Raw genomic sequence first — 21,431 nt, forward strand, 5'->3', positions numbered from 1 at the left:
AATAGCGAGAGTCTGGGGCGTGGCAGCTGTATCAGAAGGCTGAGCCAGAGGGTGTTTAGTTGGTGTGGGACAATGGGCTCTATTTTAAAATTGTAGGAGCAAAGTCTAAAGTGCATGGCGCAAAAGCATTAAGGGTGTGTTCGAATCCACTTTTGCTATTGTAAGGAGAAAAAAAAAATGCGCTCTGCGCCGTCGCGCATGATCTAACAGGGTTGTGCTTCTTCTCCTAATGAGTTATGGGTGTGTTTTGAGCATAACGTGCATTAAACCACACACAGCCTCATCTCCCATTCCCTTATTTTCAGCAACGGAATAAATGGAAAATAATAAAGTATGGTCAAGTAGAGTTGTATCTAAATATGTCCTGTTCCTATGCCCCATATGGTGATGCAAACGTCCACAAAACCCAACAAAATACAAATAAAAATGGTCATGAATAAACAGAAAATAAGATATTTTAGCTCTTTACTATAGGAATAAATGAATAAAATATTGCAAAAAGGCTGTGATAAGTTTAATAAGATCCAGATTTGCTCATTATTTACTCATACTCGGGTTGCAATAAACGTTTATGCATATTTTCCTCTCATTAAACACAAAACAAAATATTCTGATGAGTTTTGGAAAGCAGCAGCCATTGACAACCATAATAGAAACAAAACAATACTATGGAAGTCAGTGGCTGCTGCTTTCCAAATAACTTCATGTTGATTTATGATCAGGCAAGCCTGAATATCCACATTAATTGGATGTGGATTCTTATTTTAAATGGGGTAAATTTCATCTCAGATCATTCAGGCCAGAGATTAATCTAAACAGACAAACATTCGGATCCATATGATCAGATCCACTTTCGCCGCTTGTTTGGTTTAATGAGCGCAACATATTTGCATCAGATATCCATTAATGCGCTTTTCCTCTGGCAAAAAACAAAGATGATATTTGGTGTACGCCAAACCCAAACAAATACATGTAAATTTGTATTTTCAAGCTGCACAGATGGTCTAATGTTTTTGTTGGATTTTCGAAATGAGTATAAGTGTTGGTTGTCCAGTTAAACCCTTCCAATGATAACCAATCATTCAATCATGCTGCTAGAAACACAAACAGCAGCAAAAGTCATTTAAAAAAACATTTTCTTTCAAATGAGCATATAAAAAGCGCAAAAAACTAAATGATCTTCATCTTTTACTGTCTGCATTGTGTCACTTGTAATATAATATCCTACCAAAAATATGAAGCAAAAGTGTTTCCCACTGCTGTCCAATCTGAAGCAGTTGCAGTAAAGTAGAAATAAAATAATGAATAAAAAGAATGGGCACTTCAGCAATACAATGACTGTGAACAAATAATATGTTTCTTTCTAGTTAAACAAAGTGTAATCCGATTCATAATAAACTCTATTAAGCCAATACTTTTAGCAAGTCTGAAATTTTAAATGCTGAAGATCCACCACTGAAATCCTCATTTCATTAGCCAAAACAGTGTTACGGTTTGATGTATATTTAAATAGTTCAGTCAAAACTTCTAGGGAACATACAAGAATATATAAATATGTAAAATATAATGAATCTACATCATTATGGGATCTAAAAAATAACATTTAGGCTTTTTTAGAGGCCAACTGTGTTGTGTTTACAGTATGTGTGTGTTTGTGTGTGTAATTTAGAGAAAAACAAACCAAAAATAACACTACAATAAGTGTTCCATTGGTTAACATTAATATATTTGCTAATACAAACAATAAATAATGCATTACAGCATTTATTAATATTTGTTCATGTATATTAATAAAAATAAAGATATTCTTTGTTAATTCGCAGTGCATAAACTATTGTAAGCAAGCACACCTTTAAATAGTAATGCATATGTAAATGTTAAAACGAGCATTACCAACTGTTAATAAATGCTGAGCATTATTCATCACCAGTTGTAAAATGTAATCTGTTTCGTACAATAAAATCAGCACCAAAACAGTGAGTCTGAAATGATCCGAATGAAGCAGCCTTGGCATGTTTGAAGAAAATAAAAAACCTTGAAAAAGGAGATGTTTATATGTGATGAGAAAGTAAGCCAACCAAACTGACACAATCAATAACAATAAGAAAAACTTAAAAAAAAAAAAAAAAAAAGTTCTGATGCATGACTGAAATGAGTCCTGCAAATTAAAACAAATGTGCACTGACCAGTAAAATTAGTTTACTTGCACGAGACAAATTTTCACTTAATCTCAAAACACGAAGAAATGGTGGGACAGAGTAGCATCATCATTACTGCAAACTTATAGGATTATATCATTAAATGTGGAAAGGGGCCTTACAATATTTTCTGGGGCAAAAAAAAAAAAGGTTGGGAAACACTGCTATAGAGGATTTGATTGGTCAAGATTTTATAAGAAACTTAAATATGAGGTGAAGTGATTAAAAAAAAACATTGATCCATTTATGCGGAAGTGACAAAATACAAGCTTTGGATGTTCATATCACATTTCTATATTCTAAACTGTCTGTTTTGTAGCACACTAGCTTATAGATATCTTATCACACTATAGATATCTTTAAAACTAACAAACTTTGTTTTAATTTCACCGGCCATTTAACTGAAATAACATTGAGTTATAACATTTAAAGAAAAACAAAACGCTTAAAATGTGTTACTAACAGAATTGAAGAATTCAGTTCTTAATGAGCTCCATTCCTCTTCTAATTATATCAGAAAGCACATTTTTAGAGCGCAATACAACAGCAAATTGAGATCCAGCCTTTAAAACCAATTAGTCGTTTGATAACCACACATTTGGGGGAACCTTCAACCATTAAAACGTTTATGTGCAAAAATCCAATAACAACAGGCATTAAATATGCACAGAAAAACTGTAGCCAATACAACAAAACAGTCATTCCCTCATCATTCCCCTCCAACAAAACAGTCATTCCCCTTCCAAAACAGTCAAACCCCCTCCTTATTTGATAAATAACTGATCAACGTGAATTAGCATCTTATTCCATTGCCAAACCCAGCAATGAATCAGTGGTTAACTTTAAAGTAGCTCAAAACATAATGCATTGTCCTTCACATGACAGCTGAGCACGGCACGACACCATTAACCTCCGTATTCCTCCACCACACGATGCTGTATAATGAAATAGTTCCATCTCCAAGCTGACAACATAACGTTTGAGCTTCAGGTCAAGGAGAGATATAAAGCCACCTCGAGGTTTCCCCTCAATCATCTTTAATGGTTCGCCAACCCTATTGTCGAGTCTGGACAGGAGAGCTCAGCTCTTCAATCCATGGCCTCAAGAAAGAGTGCTAAGTGTGCACAAAGAATTCGAAAAAACCATCACAATCAGCAGCGAGACCAATCCCAGTCAATCGGTGTCTTGAGCAGGGAAATGAGGTAAAGAGATGAGGCTGATAGAGCTGGACTGGAGAGGGAGGGAGAGAGATAAATGTGGAGAGTAATGGAGAGCGAGAGAACAAGAGGGGGTAGTTAAGAGAGTATTCTTGTCGATTGATTCCTCCGCTTCTTGTGAAGCTAGTTTATTGTGATAAATGAAAGCTAAAAATGCAGGGAAAGTTAATGGCTTGATCGGTCAGAAAAGACCACGAAAGCTGTGTGTTCATGGTGGCTTAAGGGCCATAAACATAGTGAGGCAGCAGCCTAAGTGAATTTTACTGCATCCCCGCTGTGCGAGAGGAAAAAAGAAGACATTCTGATTCTGATCTCATTAAAAAGGCAATTTACACCTTTTGACTTTTTTTTTCAAGAGGACAAGTAATGGAGCTGTTAAGCTTCAACATCACAAAAAGCACCACTAAAATGGACATTAAAGAGGTCTACTTCACTGTATATGACTAGTTTGCTACATTCCAAGCTTTTACGAGACTTGACACTAGAAAATGCTGGGTCAAAGTAACCATTCAAATTTGCTACATTTATTAACTCAAGTTTATCCAAATCAGTAAGATTTTATTTTTTTGTTGTTGTTGAACACGTAAAAGAATATATTTTGAATTAGGGCATAATATCGCAAGGTGCGTGTACACTAGGGTTGGCCGATAGACGATGCCATCGTCCATGGCCAATAGACAACACGATGCTGAGCCGGCATCCCCGATCCTCCGCCCCGCCCCCGTTGCAAACACACAAAAAATACACACTCAGGCCCATTTACGCTAATAGGTTTTAGTGTTAAAATGGCATTTTAGAAGAAAAATGATCCACATTCACACAGTGTTTTACCTAGCATGCCTGAACAACCCTCAGTCCGCTGAAAATGCAAATCACATGACCACACACACACACACACACAGCCACGCGCTCCTCTGAGCTCCAGAGACAGAGCGGTGCACGTAAAGAATTTATCATATTGAATATTTTCTCTTTTTCAGCTGGTTCTTTCATGATTTTTATTTTCATTAAAATTACAGGTTCTAAGTGTTAAAACAAAGATTTTTGCAGTAATATTTTTGTATAAATAGAAAGCAACGACATTAGTCTCCTTTCTTTTTTAAGTTTTGAAAAAATGGTCCGAATAGTGACTCAAAAACCGTAGTTTGATCTGAATTGGGAGATTTGGGATCCGTTGGACCACTAATATGTATAGATATTCTCATTATTTTTGAACACATCTATAGTTATGCAGTGGCACAGAGTTAAGACCTCTTTCTTAATATCCCACAGAAACAGCAACGCATGCAGCATGACATCACTTTGTTACAGAAACACTATTGGTTAAATGCCGCTAAAGTAAAACACAGAAGCAGCTTGAAGTGAAAAGCGTGGGTATGTGGTAACGTCAAGATATGATAAAGCTGCGGATACGCACATCAATATAGCATCACTTTTGTGACACTATAACAATAATTAATATTTTTACAGTACTGTGATGCTTGGGTTTCAGAGTTGAGGTAGGGGTAGACATTAAAAAATAAAATGTATTGGGTAATTTAATAAATAACATAAATAATACTCGGTACAATCGCTGTTTTTAAATTACTGTGATTGTGTTTGGGGTTGGGGTAGGAGTAGACTTTAATAAAATACAAATAATGGGAAATTTAATGAATAATATAAATAATTTTGTTAACTTTCAGCCGCAACTGTATCTGATCTAGCAACAACCAGAGTATGTCTACGGTCTGGAGGTATTAAAAAGTTAATGAGGACAACATTGCCGTAGCAAACTGTGAGATTGCAAGAGGTGAAGAATTTATATTATTTATTACTTGATAGTTCAAGCTACCTCACAGAAGTGCTTTCTTTGTTAACAGCGTTCTTTAATGTTAAAATAAGGTGAATTAAATAAAAAATAGGGAACATCTTGGATTTGTTTCTTTGCTCTTCTTTATTCTTTTTTAAGTACTATAGAAGAATCGGATCAGGTTTCAGTATCGGTAGATAGTCAAAATCAAATGACTAATCGGGACATCCCTAAATCGCAAAATATACCATGCTAAGCCAGGATAATAGTCAATAAACAACAGAGTATACATGAGATTTGTGGAGTCATTGTAATGCAACCATAATAGAGTGAAACTTTATCATTTTAATGCGTTTTAAAGACATTTCAAGAAAGTGTAAAGCATTCGAGCACAGTAAGATAAAGCATTTGTAATTTTAATGAAAAAAAAAAGCATACAGATTTATTAATAGAATAAAGACTATACAGTGTTATTTTACATTACTAAATTTCTGTATTTGAATACAGTTTTACTCTCCAGAAAAGCGCAAGTACTGTTTATTTATTTTTTTCTGTGCTCTATTGTAATTATTCTTGCAATTTTCTGTTATTTTTAAATATGATTCACACCCTTACAAATTTAACCCAACCAATCTAAATGATCAATTTTTCACAAATAGAGCTATTTAACTCATCTGGTAAAATTGTTTTCATAATTGCAATATAAATTGCATCAAAAAAATAAAAAAATAAATAAATAATGTAATGCCAGATTTTTCCAATATCGTGCAGCCTTATTTTAAAGAATTGTGGTTTATTAATCCTTATGTACTGTTGGGGATGTTTTCATCCACTCTGTGGTGATTGAGTCTTAATTTGGCCACAACTCCCTCAGTAAAAATTACACATTTGCCTCTTCCCAAAAGGGTAAACCACCAACAATAAAGAATGCATGTTTATGTTGTCATGGCTTTGCAATCAAAAAAATGTCATTATAAGTCACGAACATAATAAAAGGGTAGTAAATTTGAACAGTAAACAAGAGTTAAACAATTGACTTGCATAGTAGGGAAAAATACTGTGAAAGTCAATGGCTACAGTAAACTCAGTTGAAAAAAAAAGTAAATTTTTGGAATATTTATCTTATTGAAACAGCCTGGCTTGGTTAAATTTAGAAGCCCAGGATTGGTGTGTTTTGACCCAAATGAGGATAAATGTCAGATCCACTATGCCCCAATAAACAAGTGTACTTAGAAATAGACAAACAGTGCAGACAGACAGTTCAAGATATAAATAGCAAACTAAAAATTATAAAAGTTTATATTGCCTGAAATATAGTTTTGTTTTTCAAAAGTTGACTCAACGCTGAATAAATATTGAACATCTTTTAGACAAAATTTGACCTTTCTTAATAATTCTACTGCCAAATAAAAGCTCCTCCGTGAACAAAAAGCCTTAGACTTTGAATGCAGCCAAGAAACACACTGACTGAAAAGATGTAATAAACACTAAAAGAAATCAAATGAATAAGCGGTGTCTACCGCACATACTGTCGTTTTTGAATTCCTTCCCTAAAGTTCCATTTCAGCTTGTTCAGTTGCTTGTCAGCGGTCACTGCTCGAGTGATTCCGATGTGAAAAGAAAACACTCAGACAAATCCCTCTAGTTTTAAAAGAACAAGCTCCTCTCTGCAGTCACTTTCAAAGTCCTCTCTTCTTTGATTACTTTTCATCTGTTTTATATTCATGAGCACCGCAAACATCAGCAAAGTGGTTCTGGAACTCAGAAAACGGTTGGAGTGTCTACATCCTCTGGTTGACTTTCAACCCAAAAAACTCATTGGCTCAGCTTCCTTAAAAACAATCAACCTAAATGACCTAAAACTTTTTCACCCTCTCTACTTAGTTAAAGAGCATTTTTCAGAGATCCTGCATTAAACAAAAAGTTATTAAGCCGTATATTTTCAATTAACACTAGAACTACCAGAATTGTACAACTAGAAATGGTCATTGTGTCCTGAATTAAATTTGTCTCACATCATTTTTATATTCAAAGTTTCTATTGGAATTTTAAACTTAAGCTTTATAAATAAAGATTTCATAAAGTATTTATCCTAAAAATACAATATTCATTATTATATAACTTATAATTGTGTACAAGCTACTTAGAGGTCCACTGCAGATGCGTACCTTACTTTGTCTGGCTTTCAGTTTCTTCACCTTAGTGAATATATAGTTTTGAAATACATGTCTGAAGTTAGGCTTTTGCTATCAAAGTTATGCTTTTGTTGGGAGAAATTGGTTAAGCAATAGAGGTACACATATTCAAAGGCACAGGAAAAAGTAGCGTGAAATCCATGTGGTCAATTTAAAGATAATGACCATTTAGCGCACAAATACTCAGATCTGCATTGTGTTTTGTAATATTAATACAATAACAATATTAGAATGTAATACACACATTTAGGAAAAGTCAAATGTACAATTGGTTTTATTTTAACAAAGACATATTGGTATTCTTGGTAGTTCTACTGTTAAACAAGCAATGCTGTCAATTAACTAAACTGATCTAATCCAGTGGTTCTCAAACTGTGGTACATGTACCACTACTGATATGCAGGCTTCCTTCGTAGGCGGAGAAATTGCTGAATAAGTTAAAAAGAAACACACTTTTAACCCTTTTACTTGTACGATAACACCGATCTGATCAGTTAATTGATTTTAATAGGCTAAAGCTTTTATTTTATTTAAAATTTTCTAATGTTTGTTATGTATTCTATCATTAGAAGCTAATTTCCTCTCCATATTTGTAGCGGTTGTTGGGGGCGTATCCTGTATTTTAATATCCCAATGTTGACAGGTAGGGTTTAATCATTTGCTTTTTCTGATACACAAAGCTTACTATAACGCACAGTAAGTAGATATAAATGTAAATATAAATTATGTTTTCTAACTATGTCTAATTTATGTTGTCTAACCATGTAAATCCAATTCATATATTTAAAATTCAAGTTAATGTTTAGATTTTAAAAATATATGTTGTATATATGATTTATTAAAAAAATTATCAAAAAGCACATGGTTATGATGACATATAGCCTATATTTATGAGGTCCAAGGAACATTTCCAAGTTTTGATAAATAGGCTTTACTATATAATAATACTTTACATTTAAGTAAGCAGTTTTCTTTTCACTTTTTAAGAACGGTGTCATTTTAATGAACTTTTAAAAGGTACATTTTAATTTAAACGTGGACTCATTTTTATTTTATTTTTTTTTTACCTGTAAGCACAGTGCAGTATAGTGTTCAAACTATTTATAACGTTTAAAGTGGTTAAAAAAATAATGGATTGAAAAGAACAATTATTCTGCCATATTTTTGAAGCATTCAACCAGAAGAAAAAAAAAATCTTATTCCTAAATTTCAACCACTCATCAATTTTCCTTAAGCTTAATTTCTTATTTATCAGGGGTCGCCACAGGTGAATGAACCACCATCATTTCTGGCACAAATATTTTACGCAGCAGATTCACTTCCAGCCTCAAGCCAGTAAACATTCTTAAATTTATGTTTACTCATTTAAATTGACTAATTTCAAAGAAAATACATCATTGGTTTCGTCCGACAATTTACCCGTTTTAATAGCACATTGTTCAATCTTGTTTTAAAATAATTTGTGTTTAAAAAAACCTTGCGACAAATGTGTTGTATTCACTAGAACTTGTAGCAATTCCAAATGTGCTTTTGTTGGTCTATCCGTCTCATTTGCATGTCTAATGAAAGAAGTATAAATAAAATAAAATAAAATAAAATAAAATAAATAATTTAAAAACTTAAAAAAAAAATAAAAAGAAAAGAAAAAAATATAATAAAATTATAAATAAATAAAAAATACAATTAAATAAAAAGAAAAACGAAAAACGAAATAAAATAAAAATCGAATTAAATTTAATTTAATTAAAAATGCGGTTAAAATAAAACTTCACGCTAGTTACACAACATTAACATCACCACCACTAGGTGTCTAACAACTCTGTCTTTTCACTCTTTTCAGTCATTAAAACAAATGTTTACTGACATTACATTCAGCATTAAGAGGAACTTGTCTACGTTGTTTTGCCACAGACTATGAGTGTGAAAACCACAGTGCCACCCGAGAAGTCTCTTTTACCAAGAGGTGCAAATTTGTATTTCTGTTTGGCTGTGTATTTGACTGCATAGTGGAGAGAGAACACATTGTCGTTGTGTACATTTGTGCACATGTTTGTTATGTGGCATAGTTAGCATGTGGGCGAGCGGCCCAGAATTCATTTAAAACACATTTGAGCTCAGATCAGTGAATCAGGCAGGTCCCTCCCCTTCAACATACCCTCATATGGATCTATGCCCGCTGAACTGCCAGCTCGGGAAGCACTACAGTGGCAGATGGCTGGCGAGAAAGAACAGGCACCATGGCCAAGCCATCAGGTGAGCTGTGCATGACAAAACCTCATCAAGATCTACTGTAAGCAGTGGTTCCCAACCATTTTTTGCCTGAGACCCCTTTTTCCCCTGGAAAATTTGGTAAGGACCCCCTCCACATTTAATAATATTATCGCTCATTTAAGTTTGCAGTAATGACGAGAAAAAAATGTAGTTGTTCAAACAAACGGTATGTTCATTACTATATCTAGATATGTTTATGCACAAATAATAGCCTAATGTAAAATATAAAAGCAAAACATCAGTTCGCCATTTGTAACTGAAAAAGCCTTTGGCCTTTAAATTGGGCCTATTTGAAATTCAACAACAAAAATATCAGTATTCACGCTAGTGTATAAGAGAAAATAATAATATAGGCTATTACAATTTAATACGTTCATGTTATTTATTATGCTCTATCAATTAGTGTGAGGATTGCTGCAAGGCGAACCAGTGAGACTCTTTATTGTGGAGGACAGATTACAAATTTTTCTATTTTGGTCAGCTAGGGCAGTGGTCCTCAATCTTTTTATCACCACGGGGTGTTTTGTAGGTTGTAGGTTGCTGGGCGACCAGTGTTGCCAGATTGGGTGATTTTGAATTTGATTTTGCGGGTAAAAAAATGACATAGGCAGGTAGTGAAAATTTGGGCGGCCAGCCCCGGACTTAACTTATAAATCTGTTATGATCTCCCAAAGAGATGCCATACCACCCATTTTCACATACAAACCAGCTTAGACTGATCTCATTTGTGTGATCGTTCTTGTCAAAGGATTAAAAATATGGTATCATTTTACCATTTTAGGTTTTTCAAAGATCTAAAATTCAGGTACAAAATAGGGATGCAACAATTAACCGATTTCACTACTTTAATTCGTCATGGTTAATAAATCATAGGGCTTCTCAACAGCACGTTTCTGCATGGATCAAAACTACTGCAACTAAACAAAGGTTATGCCAACTGTGTGCTAGTTTGAAGTTTTCAAGCTTGTACACCAAGGCTAAAACCAACACACACTGGATTATCTATGGCTGAGGCTATTAACTAAGGCAAGTTCACATATTGCATCTTTTGCGTGCGCAAGTTTCTTATTTCCAATGTAGGAGCGTAGCATATTGAGCCTAGTTTCTCTCAAGAATTTTTATCCTTTACTTTTACCAATTTGTGAAGTTTTTCCTCGCCGCTGTAGCCATTGGCTTGCATAGTTTCGGACTTGCAGAGCTGCCCTTCAATGGATTTGCTCTTCAGTGTTTGGACTCTCAGCAGTAAATATTACACCACACTGAACTGAGTTAAACTGAACTTAAACTCTGAAAACTGAACTGAAACTTTTTCAAATCACTATATTCTTTTATGTTAAGCTGCTATGACACAATCTACATTGTAAAAGTGCTTTAGAAATAAAAATGTATTGAATTGAACATTGGGGATGTGGCACGTGAAAAAAAATTGTTATGTAGTGAATCAAAAGTGCCTTTCAGACGGTTCAGCAACCTTTGACTTCATTTGTTCTCTTTAAAAGGGAAATATTAAGCTAATATGTAGCTTAGATTTACATTAAACAAATAAAATTGATTTATTTCTTCTTATTTTTATTTATTTCTTTATTTATTCAATATTCTAGCTTTTATTTTCAGTGTAAAATTATTACTCCTGTTCAAATACCAAAAACATTAAGTTAACAACACTAAACTTTTCTTAGTTTATCACAAACTTTTTCAGTCCAAAGAGAAATTGATTATAGTTTGTTTTTAATATTATATTGTGCTGTATTCATTGATTATTAGCAGCCACAAATAACACTTTAAAAATGTCAGGAGTTTTCATGTAATTGTCTAAACTAATAGTGTTTTGAAATTAATGAGTGCATAATAATTGTGAATAATAATCACGAATAATCATGATAACGGTGATTATTCCTCAGACTATAAAACATAGTAAAACACAGCACAAATGTATAATTTTCAATTTGATTTGCGATTTAATTTTGTAGTCAAGCTTCAGCTCCATAATATGTATTGTAACTTTATGGAAATGAAAAGATATCAACTTATATTAGCAAACAACTCTGAAATTGTTCTTTGCTGTTGCTAGCTTCTAGATTAAGTGTCATTGGCGATTCTTTTAGTTGACTTTTTAGCAAGACGCTCCTTATATAGCCACCTGTGGTGTTTATTTCTGGTGCTACTTGTTGTATTTTCTCGTGGTGCAGCAACAATTCTGCGACAGCTCTTACAAATTACCTGTTTTTTTGTGTCTGTGACTTTGAAACCAAAATATTCCCATATTACCATAGTGCTGTTTTATTTTTGATAATAATTTGTCTATTTATGCTTCTGAAGTGGCAGATGCCATCATCCCACTCATTCCCGTTTTCCAAATTGTTTTTATTGTAGGCGTTCCGCTTAGTTTGGTTGTGCAATTTTGATTGGGCGGAACGAAATTGTGCTCACTCATTTGGCTATTAAGACTGTCACACACAGCCAGCAGTCAAGGATTTGCTCTGGGTGGGGGAAGTTAAATAGTTAAATAGTAAATAATATATATATATATATATATATTTCATATTGCAGCCTCTTGCAATTAGCTAAATCGCAATGTTTCAAATCGCAAATACATCACACAGCCTAATATCAACTTACTAAACTACCTATAAAACAAAATGTTTTAAAGATATTTTGAAGAATGCTGGTTGCTGGGAGCCATTGACTTTCATAGTAAGACACAAAAAGTAAATGTGTAGCGGATACCAGCATTTTACAAACAATCTTCTTTTTCATTCAACAGAAGAATGAAAGAAGAATGAAAGAAGAAGTGACTGGTGAGTAAATGACAACAACATTTTCATTTTTGGCAGATTAATGCCTTTCAAAAGCAACGTGTGCCAAACCTCTTCCTAGTATGTTTATAAATTTGATGTCAACAGAAGAGAAACATTTCAAACGAGTACTTTCCCTGATGTTTTCTGCCAAAATCAAAGCCAAAGGCTGTTGCAAAATGATTGAAAATAGTAGAGATCCAGTATACAGCCATTTCTGCTCTGAAATCAAAGAATTCCTCCACAGTATTTTGTAAAAAACGGGTTAACAAATTATCAGGTTTATATAATTGCATCTATTAAAATTACTGACATATTTTGCAGTGTGTGTAGGTGTGAATGTGACACACAAACATAAATATGCACAAACTCTTGAAGGAACAGATGGCTGGCACAGCAGGAATCAAACTATCTATAGATCATGAGACATGCAGTGTACATACAAGCGCTTACTGAAGTGACCCTACAGGTCGTCTCCTGCGTTTTAATTGCATCTTCTCTGCTGTGTTTCATTCTGTCGTTTGTTCCACACTGCACTCGAACCAAACAATCTCTTCCATAGCATTACTGAAATCACAACAATTCCGATGATGTGTGGAGTAGATTGAGAAAATGCAGGTTAACAGCCATACAATTTTTATTTACTGGTCATTACTTTTATTGCAAACTGGTCTATATATTGGTCCCCATTACAATTGGATTATAGAGTTGGCTTTTATTAGCTCACTTTGTCATACTCTTCATTTAACAGAAAGTGAAGATCGTGAGGACACAAATGTTTTAATCTGGTGGATTATATTTTATTACAAATACTAATATTAGGTTTTAGATTTTACAACTTAGAGAACCTATTATGCAATGTGAATTACATTTATAAGGGGTTTAAAGACATGTGGCACCAGTGTGCGCATATAGCCAGCCTCTAATGTTTATATAAAAATAAAAAACATTAATTCTATTTTATATAAATCACGCTTCACAAAACAGCTTGCACACTGTAAAACCCAACAGACAACTTTATCAAATGAAATAAGTGTAGCTTGAAAAGAGTTTTGAACTAATCAAAACTTTAACTTAATTGGAGAAAGTTCACAGTACTCATATAGAGTAGTTTAACTCAAATGGTTTTCAGCAATTGGTTTCCTCAAAAGGTTTGAGTTGCCCTAACTTATTGGGTTTTACAGTACTCAGTTGGTTTGAGTTCTCTTCATTAATTGGGTTTTACTGGGCTGAAATTGCTTTGTTCCCTCAAATGGATTAAGTTCACAGTACTCATTAGGATTGGTTTTTGAACCTAAATGGTTTGTTGCAATCGGGTTTCTCAAATGGTTTGAGCTGCCCTAACTTTTTGGGTTTTACAGTGCAGAAACACTTTGATTGACATTCGCCCTTTGTATATGTCATTATAGGAGGAAACTCCAGCCCATTAGTGACAATCTCACTAAGGTTCAAGTAATTATACAATTACTAATAAAGCTCATTTATTGAGACTGTTTTAAGACTGAGACTCAAAAAAAAATAATTGAGTGAATGCCCCTAGGGCGACATCTAAGGACAATAAGAGTTTAGACAAATTATAAATTTACTTTTGTGCCTGAAGCAATTCAACTATAATAAATGTAGTAAATGAATGGATTATTGTTTATTATTTTATATATATGTGCTTGGTCAAGTGTTGGTGTTTATTGTGTTAAGCGTGTCATTTTCTTTATACTGTATGTGAAGCACCACCATACAATTATAAAGCGACAGTCACCAAAAAAAAGGCACAATTTGGATCGAAGCCTAAAAGGGGCAGTTTCAAAAGTTATAAAAATGTTCTGTTGGGTATTTTGAGCTGAAACTTCACATACACACTTTAGGAACAAAGACATATTTTCCTTAAAGAAAAAACAGGCATAGGTCCCCTTTAAATGCACCTGAAGTTTCGTCAATTGAATGAGTATTGTGTCAATGTTGTAATAAAAATGTCAATATATTATTATTTTATTATTATTATTTTTTTTAAATAATGAATTTTACTCATTATCAAAATCTGAGAAAAATCATGCAGCAATGAAAAAAAAACCTTCAGGTAACTCAACTAAAAGGTTTTCAGTTTTAATTATCTTAACATTACAAGTGCAAATAAAGGCTCATATTTCATTTCAGCTGGTTTACTTCATCAGATTTTTTAATAATAGTTTTAGTGTTAGTTAATAGTCTGGACCTTGCTTATGTACTAGGACCAACGCTGAGGTCACTGAGTTGTGGCAAATGCTAATCAGCTCTATTGATCCGGATGTGCGGTTATGAAATGACCAATAAAATCTATAGGAGCATATGAGGACAAATACTGGTTTGCAGATTAGAGAGAGAGAGAGAGAGAGAGAGAGAGAGAGAGAAATTCACACAAATCATGCAAGTGTACACACATTAATCATCATTCTCAAAAATATCCTTCACAATGTACTTTTAAACTGGCTGTAAATCAACTTCACTTTTACCTTCAGAAGTCATTCACCACCTGCCATAAAAACTGGTTTCGTCATTCATAAAAATATGAGGACCCTTTTTTTTTCCAAGCAATGGACAAAGTAAATACCAAACCCATCTCGTTATATTTAGTTTTCTGTCTTCTAAAATAAATATCCATTACCATTTCAACTAAACTACACATGATCCAGTGCATAAGTGAACTATCTAAATAAATGAATCTTCTGGCAAATCAATGTAACCATTTCAATCAAAAGACTGGAACATTTAAAGTCAGAAACTCTGAAATAAAACACAAGACTTGACCGCAAAAGATATTACTAGAAAAAAGAGATTCACATCTAAGTTTTAATTACATAAACCCAATGAATGATCAGTAATTTTTTTACCAGCAAAAGGTGATATTTCACTGGGGTTTGCACCACAGTAATAAAGGGTCTGGATGCCCCTGGTCACACCACATGACATTTTACAACCAGATGTAACCTTGCCTTGGTCAAATTATCTGATATTTTACAAGACATATTGACCTTGACAAACAGTCATCAGGGTCCTCGGGGTTTCTCTCCAAGATTTCCTTCCTTGTGAGCAATGATGACAGCAAGCAGGCAGCATATTTCTAGCTTATATTTGCAAGGTAGCTGTACTTGCGGAGCAGCTGTCAACAAGATGAATGGTAATAGACAGACAGACATTTTCTCCAGGTACTACAGAACTCCTTGTGAAACTAATTACACATCGAAAATGCTGCAAAGAATCCTCCTAAAAAGAATTGTAATGGAATCAAAACAATATTGACATCAAAGCAGTCCAGCAAATGTGTGAATAAATTTGCATGACAAATGTAATAAATAGAACATTATCTGTTGGTGTGGATGATGATACAATAGTTTTTATTTTTGGTCTAAACACAATGAAATGTCCAATATATATTTTTTCCAAGTTTAAGTGGGATTTTTTTTTTCCTCTTGGGCAAAAGTTTTACGAATCCAGGTAATTAAATGTTACTAAAAAAATTAAAAAGTGAATAAAGAAATGCCACTATCTGTAATAAAACTTTACACTGAAGTCTGTATGAACCAAAAGTTCCTACCTACATCAGTATTGTGACATGCTTAGTTCCACCTGAAACTACTGCTAAAATTTGAAGCAGGTTTGGTTTTATTTTAGTGCACTTGTCCTCTCTCACCCACGGAAAACTGGCTAAGAATATTTCACCCAAAAACTCCGAGGAGGAACGACAATTTACTGTGGCAGCTAATTTTCCAATTTTGACTAAAATAAATCCATGTTAAACTTTTAAACATTAGAAGTTAAAAATTAACCTGCACAGACTGTTTGCCTCAAGAACACATTGTGAGCAAACAAAATAAACAGTGTCATTTCTTATTTCATGACAACTTTAAATAAGGAAGTCAGCTAAAAATGATAATCTTATTGACCGTTCCTAAGGTAAACGTAATTTAAGGTGTCACTGTTTTCTCAAGTCATATTATTGACATCCTCAAATACAGAGTATTACAGAGTAAGGATTATAGGAGGATTGAGGATTATATGAACAATGTTTGTAAGCTTGTTGACGTTTATTTTGTGCAGCCATAAATCGATGCTTAGTGAAACAGCCTATCAATATTTTTGACAACACTACTATGAACAAAGTTCAAGTGCTTCATGTGATCAGCTGCTAAATTTAAATCTGCTTCCTCAAGATAGCTTGTGCAGAGTTAGAAACAGGGTTCAACCATACACATTTTTACAACCAAAAGTCCACGACTTTTCCATGGCATTTCCAAAACTTCCAAGTAAAGTTTAATGCATGTATTGGGGCTGCAAAATATTTCGGTACAGCATCGATATCGCAATGTGTGTATCTGCAATAGTCACATTGCAGGATATGCAATGTTGAGTTGGGTTTATAGTTGACCAGGAGCCATGGTTTGTGTTTTTTGTTTTATGAAAAGTGGAAATCTGCCTTGTTTTAAGGCCTTTGACTGTATGAACATTTTAAGAGAGTTTAAAGCATTCAGACACAAGAAATTGTACAACTTGTAACTTTAATAAACAATTGATTTATTAAATATATTTAGTTTACATTTATTTCTATGTGCTTACACAGCACTAATAATGTTAACGTATGTGATTCAGAAAATAATTAAAGAACCAATATTCAAGTTTACAGATATTTGTTAAACAAATTTCCTTGACTTTTCCAAAACTTTGTGAGCTTTTCGGTTTTTCAAAAAAAAAAAAAAAAAAAAAATTCCAGGTCAAATAAAATTTTTTGACTTTTCCAGGTTTTCCATGAACCCTGTAGAGAAATACCTCAGCAATGGTCACATCGTAGGATATGCAATGTTGAATTGGGTTTATAGTTGATCAGGAGCCATAGGTTTTTTTGTTGATTTTTTTTTGGAAAAGGAACTGGAAATCTTTTTGTCCATGTTTTTAAGGCCAGTGACTGCATGAACATTTCAAGAGAGTTTTAAAGCATTTATGGACAAGAAATTGTAAAATCTGTAACTTTAATTAAGAAACATGTTACTTTATTATTTATACTAAGACAATCCAGTGATATTTTCTTAGATGTTTTACCAATTTCAGCTTTTGCTTAAGCAAAGCTAAACTGTTTATCGTTTTCATGCATGACTCAATCCCAAATTGCAATTAATCTGAATTATTGAACACTTTTTAAATAGAGTCATTCAAGGTATCTGATGAAACTGATGAAAATGCACTATTTAGCACAGAAAAACCAAATCTCGCAATGTCCGATTTTTCCAATATCGTGCAGCTCTACTATGTATTAGAAAAACAATGCACATTCAAATTACACCATCGCGAAACAACCAACAATCTATTTACTTTAAATTTATATCTGTAAAAATTCATAACGCTAGCACTAAGAATGTGATTCAGAAAAGAAGAAAACAACTAACAACTAAACAAGGTTCAAGTTTACAGATGTTTGTTAAACTAATTTCCATGACTTTCCAAAACTTTGTGGGTATTGTTTTTCCAAAACTTTCCCAGACCTCTAAAATGCCCTGTCAAAATGTCTTGACTTTACTGGGTTTTCCGTGAAACCTGTAGAAAAATGTGTTCAACAGTTCTCGTTAAATCCTAATTTTTCAGTGTTTTAAAATGCATAGTTTTTACTTCAGGTTTCAGAGATTTAAATAAGTCCTAGCAAAACATATTAATTTACAATGAATTACTGATTTTTTTGTCAGTCTAAAGGTTTCTCATCTAGCTTTTCTTTAATTTTATTTTATTCTGTTGAAGGATCTGCAACAGCATTGCTCTGTGTTTCTCAGTTACGGCGCAGTGTTGTGTGGGTGTCAGGGCCTGTATCAAAGGTCTGGGGCTCTAATGGGGTATGACAGAGAAATTGAGAGTGAACTCTGAAAGGGCCGCGGGAGCAATGCCTTATGGGAAAATCTGTCCTTCCTTTCTTTACTGCATTCACGGTAAACATGACCTCTTCTGACAGACCTCAAGCACAAAAAGCTAGCAAACAAATGGGAGAGAAGGATGACAGACAGGAATGAAAGAAAAACTCACAAGTAAGCACAATGACCTCCACGAGAGGTTAAACTGTAGGTTGAGTCTAATAGTCACATCCACGCAAACAAGGGCAGAGCGATTCTGACTATTCGCAGAGGAAAGCAGCAATATCACTGCTCTGTACAAAATGTTGAGGCGGCAAATGCTTTTCTGAAGATACAACAAGTACAAACTGTATTTCTCTACAAAGCAGAAATGTATAGAGCATTCAGGTCACATAAGCCCAGCAGTATTTGTATAGATTAAACTAAACCACAATTTAAAAAGCTCAGAGATACTGAAATAAACAAATGTAATGTGGCAAATTACAAATATTCAAATTACTGTAATTGAGTCATTTTTCTCAGGAATTGTAATTTACCAAGTAGTTTTAAAAAAGGTGCACTTTTACTTTCACTTAAATACATTTTAATGCAGTACCAGTACTTCTTTTTACCCGTCTATGGGGATTAGAATGATCAGTCCTGTGATTCCTGTCCGATCAGATCACAGAAGGTCAGTCTTGTCATGATGAACTACCTCAAGACATGGCGCTTTATAGTTGCAGCAAACTGTTTGGAAGCATTAAAAGTGTTCAAGAAGATGGACAAAATCTTTACATTCATCAACCCAGAGACATGCATGTCATTGATGAGAAGATGACAGATGTTTACTGTACCGAAATGGCCTTAAACACCAAGCAGGCACAAGATGTCAACATGACGTCATATTGATGTTGTACCCAAACGTCATGGGGATGTTGCATTTGGTTTGGAAATGAAAATTATGTTGACAACAGAACCCAATTTCAGGCAATGTCAATGGCCAACTTCAACCTAAAATCAACCAAATATCAAAGTCTAATAATGTTACAGCTCGACAGTACCTTTATGACGTCTATCAGACGCTTTATATTGGTAACATAAATGAAATGACTTAACATAAATCAAATGAATGAATTATAAAACAAATTCACCCCCTCACAGATGTCATGAAGGGTAGTATTAGCTATATGCACCTAAACCATCATTTGTACCAGGCTGTACACATTTTTATTTTTTGAGCTATAAAAATGGTTAGTTTAGCATAGCAGTCAATGAACATCTGGGGTTTCTGAAGCCAGCCCAAAAAGGCCAGTTGATGAATTGCAATTTTAGCTACTTTCTCATTAGCTTCATGAGGGAGAGCAGGATGTTACCACTTGACTGTGCTACTTATTACTACATATTTAAATTAAAATTAAACTTAGAATTGTTACTTTGGTTTACTAAAGTAAAATTACAGTGCTTATGCATACTTTAATTTTTCATTTGCTAGAAAATGTATCAAACCCCTCATGCATCAAACTATCAATATCCGGAAACAGTACATGTGGATGTAAATAAAATGTTTTTAAAAATATGTTTCAAGGTAAAAGTGTTTTATATTCATGTTCTAAATAAAATAAGTATTTATTATAAAGTTTTACATCTTGAACTACATAAAATTCAATTCAAAATCCAGATCAAACTATTAAAAAGTGTCTTATGCTCAGTATGGCTGCATTTATTTAAATAAAGTCATAGTCAATAATCTTCACTCAGCTGATCCTTCAGAAATCATTCTACAATGCTTATTATCATCATCAAAATCATGTTGAAAACTGCTGTGTTGTGTAATATTTCAGTTGAAAACCCTATAATTATCCAATGAATATTAAGAGAAACGCATTCATTTGGAATAAAATGCTTTGCAACACTTTAAAAGTTGTTATCCCACGTATAGTCAATTTAATCCATCCTAGCTGAATAAACATATTAATTTCACCCTAATGCATTTGTGAATAAATGGATCAATAAAAAAAAAAAAACACATTAAAAAAAAACAAAGACAGTCTAAAATAAATAGAATCAGAACAGCAAAAGTCACAATCAGTTTGGTGAGCCATGACCTGTCAACTTGCAAAGTGTAAAACCAACAGAGGACATAAGCATCCCAGATGGACAACTTGGTCAATTCACAGAACACAAAAGCTGCGTGGGGTCTGAAGTAATTTCACATGCTCAAAGTCCAGTGCGACCACGGCTTAACACTGCCATCCTGAAGTGTGTGAGACATCACATGCAATGGCCACATGGTCTCTCCTGGTCACATGCTATTCTTCTGATAGCTAACTAGTGACCGTGGGGACACACACACACACACACACACACACACACACACACACACACACACACACACACACACACACACACACACACACACACACACACACACACACACACACATACACACACACACACACACACACACACACACACACACACACACATAAGCACACACAGACACACACAGACACACACAAACAAACATTGAGCTTTCATGTTTTTTGAGGATTTTCCATAAATGTAAATATTTTTATCCTGAACAGAGTTTATAATCTGTCGTTTTACACTAAACCCAACCTTAAATCCAGCCTTCACAGGAAACAATATGATTCAATTCTGTGTAATTCTTAATCTTCTCATGGGAAGCCAACAAAAAAAAAAGGTTTGAAATGATTGGTTATGTGATGAATACCATGAATACCACAAACATGTCGATTTATGCAGATTTTATTTTTATTTATTTGTTTACTTGGCAGGGACGGTGTACATTAATTAGCATTTTTTCAAATAGAGAGTAGTTCACCCAACACTGAAAATGTATTAACTATTAACTCGCTCCTCATGCGGTTTCACACCTAATACTCATATAACATATGAGTTTCTTTCTTTTGATTAAAAAAATAATAATAATAATAAAAATTGTTGAAAACGAATAAACAAAGACTTCAACAATACACTGATGCCATCAATTTGCACTGATGCACTGATGTTGCAAACAATTTATCTGGTCTGAATTTAAAACAAAAATCAACTTAATTTGTTTGCTTGAATTCAGCCTAAATAAATGGTCTGCAACCA

At 33.8% G+C, this 21,431-nt stretch overlaps 1 protein-coding gene and 1 long non-coding RNA gene across 3 annotated transcripts in view; both read right to left on the reverse strand.

The window, feature by feature from the left end:
- Nucleotides 1–21,431, reverse strand: part of mgat4b (alpha-1,3-mannosyl-glycoprotein 4-beta-N-acetylglucosaminyltransferase B) — a 271,310-nt gene that overhangs the window by 223,328 nt on the left and 26,551 nt on the right.
- Nucleotides 14,475–19,400, reverse strand: LOC147833917 (uncharacterized). Its single transcript, XR_015507328.1, has 3 exons — nucleotides 16,629–19,400; nucleotides 16,170–16,218; nucleotides 14,475–16,080 (listed from the first exon to the last, which is right to left on the reverse strand). It is a non-coding gene; the product is annotated as an uncharacterized LOC147833917 (long non-coding RNA).

This window comes from Danio rerio, chromosome 14, assembly GCF_052040795.2.
Source record: "Danio rerio strain M-AB ecotype USA chromosome 14, GRCz13ab, whole genome shotgun sequence".
Taxonomy (NCBI): domain Eukaryota; kingdom Metazoa; phylum Chordata; class Actinopteri; order Cypriniformes; family Danionidae; genus Danio; species Danio rerio.